At 38.5% G+C, this 3,059-nt stretch overlaps 1 pseudogene; it reads left to right on the forward strand.

Annotated features, from left to right (window-relative positions):
• Window positions 1–765: 765 nt before the first annotated feature.
• LOC111737516 lies at window positions 766–884 on the forward strand (annotated as a pseudogene).
• Window positions 885–3,059: the final 2,175 nt, after the last annotated feature.

Below are 3,059 nucleotides of genomic sequence, written 5' to 3' on the forward strand. Positions count from 1 at the left end.
CTGTGGCCCACAACCCTGGCTGAGATCCCAGTTAACAGTCAGCACCAATTTGCCAGCCATATGAGTGAGCCATCCTGAAAGTGAATCTTCCAGCCCTCCAGTTAAGTTGTCCCAGCTGAAGCCATGTGGAGCAGAAATGAGCCATCGATTTGTGAGAAACAGATAACTGAAATCATTATCAGAAATAGATAACTAAAAGACAGGGTAAGAAGAGTTTCCTTGGCTACATTTCTCTAGAGCAAAGTCTAGTATATATTTAGATTCAAAGGACTTCCGTCTTCCTGTGTTAAAACAACCAAGTCAGTTATGAGGAAGGATTGTTAAGTGCAACTAGAATTCTGAACCTTTCATCAGGTTCTCCCAGCCAAATAAGTAATTTTGTGAAAGCTGACTCTACACTCATTTTACAGACCGGAGACTTTAAATAGGGAAAGTTAAGTCACCAGCACACATAAGGGGCAGGAGCATCCTGGCTAAGAAAAATAACCAGGTTAATGCAGCTGTCATGAAGAGAAGAAAGCAGAAAATATGCTCTCAAAGAACAGTTAGACAGTCCTCCAATCGTGAAGGTAGGACAAAAAAGTCAAACCAGTTAAATGGCCTGAACATGAGCAATTGTCACAGAAATCATTTCTCTCTTTTTAACTCTTGAAGGGGGGATGGGTTGAAGTCAGATGCTAACCACACAGGGGTTCAACATATGATTTTAGTATTTCTTGTTTTCAGAAGAAATTGAATGCATCAGACCATCTTTTGAAAAATACAGCCTACAGCCATGCTACCCTGAACAAGCCCGATCCCATCTGATCTAGGAAGCTAAGCAGGGTCAGGACTGGTTAGTACTTGGATGGGAGACCACCTAGAAAGACCAGGTGCTGTAGGTGTAAAAAACAAAAAAAAATAAGGGATTGTAAGCTGACAAGGCCCTTGCAATCTGTGAGGTCAACCAAAGGTCGCCTCACCTAAAAAATATATTAAAAAAAAAAAAGAAAAAGAAAATTACACAGGCAACATGAACACATTCTTATGATAAAGATTCAAACAAGAATGAACTCCAGAGAGCAAATATAAAAGTCAACTTTCCTCCTCACCTGCATTTTCAGGTCCCTCCCCAAAATTAGTCATGACTACGGTTTGGTGGCCATCTTCCCCGTGCCCATTCCATGCGTATACATGCAACATATGCATATATATTATACAGATTTTTAATGTAAAAGCATCATGCTATATACATTGCTCTGCAAGTTGCTTTTTCCACATAACAATAGTCTTGAGAATCTCCCTGTATCAGGGCATTTACCTCTACTATATTCTTTTGAATGGTTGCAAAGTATTTCACAGTATGGGCAAACAATTTAATCAGTTCTGTGATGATGGGCATTTAACTTGTTCCTAAATGTTCATTATTCCAACAGTGCTGCAATAACCCCCTCTATAAACATTTCCGTGCTGAGTGTTCCTGTAAGATACATTCCACATTTTACGTTCAATATGAACTGATGAATGAAGCATCTCAGGTCCCCATTTCCCCAATTAATGGAACACTCACATACTGCCTGACATCCTTTGTCCTGTGCCTTTAAGGACGGCTTCATTAGTGACTTGTCCCAAGGAACGTTAGAATGGCTATTAGCTAAGGAAACAGAAGACTCCAGTGGCAGGAAAATTCAGCTGAAGAAGCTGAAGTTAACTAAGACCTAGAATTTGAGGTGAGCGATTGGAAAGTAATTTTACTCTCCCAAAGATTTTCTTAATAAAGATGGCTTTGAAATATGTTTACCTTTCTTGGTTGCCTACTATTTTTAGTTCCTTGGGCAAAATTAATACTTGATTATAAAGACATGCTTTTAAAATAAAAGAAAGGAAGCCTTATAACGTAGATGTAGGAATTTTCAGCTAAAATTAACCATCTTCTCCCACTGTAGATGCCCACCCTGGGGCGAACAGCACAGCACATGCCCTTGGAGGTATCAATGACTCCTTTATCTCATCAGCCTCTTGGACAGATATATTTACCTCATTGCATTGATTGGTGTACTATGATGAACCTTAAAACCTAAAAGTCTCTACAAAGGTCATTTAGCTAAGTCTAAATCAGAGCTATCCCCAGCCTCTGGTCTGGCCTACCAGTTTTATTTTTAAGTATTTGTCTCAATAAGAATTGGGCCAGGGTGGGTGGGGGGATGAATAGGTTAAGATTGACTTTTACAAAAGCCAGACTAGTGGGATGGTTCAAAGGCAAACCTAAATATAAATATATCCTTTGGATGGGCCTTAGACAATTGAATTGTATCCCACTTATTATGTTAATAACGCCACAGAACGTCTTACTGCTGTGTCAAAGACTCACACCTGCCATTCTAAGATGTGTTTTCATCCTTAATAATAACTCGTGAGGGGTATGACATTTCATTCCAGTTACCACATCTTCCCCTTGCTCCTTATGAGAAAAGAAGGTGGTCTTCTTTCAGTAGTGGTCTCTTTGTTTAATTATTTATTAACGGGCATCTTACAAATTTTCTAGCTTCAAAAATATAATTTTTTGTTTGTTTACAATAGAAAAAGAAACCAATAAAGGCCATTGCAATTTGAACAAAAATTTGAATCTCCAAACAGGCACTTGATTTGAAATGAAGAATTAGAAAGATGAGATCTTTCTAATCAGTTCTTTGGCCGATGGGATGTAATGGCTGAAGCAGAGTTAATGAAGTACCTAGGTGAGGATTGTAATCTTACCTCTGTGTTTAGTAACATTTCAGGAGGAAAAAAAATGAGAAAAACAGGGTGTTGTGCTATAAACAAGGTGGTCCCACCATCTTCTTTTTTTTTTCTTACAGTGAAGAAATCCTATTTTTATGAGAGTTAAGAAACCATTAAGATGCTTTCACGTGTTATCTTCAGCAATGTTCCTTATCTTTTTATCAGGTAATATTAGCCCCTATAGCTACCACAGAAACAGCAAATCCTCATTTGAATTCTTTAGATAATGCATCATTGAAGGGACCACTGTTTGCAAAACCACTCATGTATCTCCAAGCTTCACTGTGGCCTCCCAGATC

Source organism: Pteropus vampyrus, unplaced genomic scaffold (assembly GCF_000151845.1).
Source record: "Pteropus vampyrus isolate Shadow unplaced genomic scaffold, Pvam_2.0 Scaffold27, whole genome shotgun sequence".
NCBI classification, from domain to species: domain Eukaryota; kingdom Metazoa; phylum Chordata; class Mammalia; order Chiroptera; family Pteropodidae; genus Pteropus; species Pteropus vampyrus.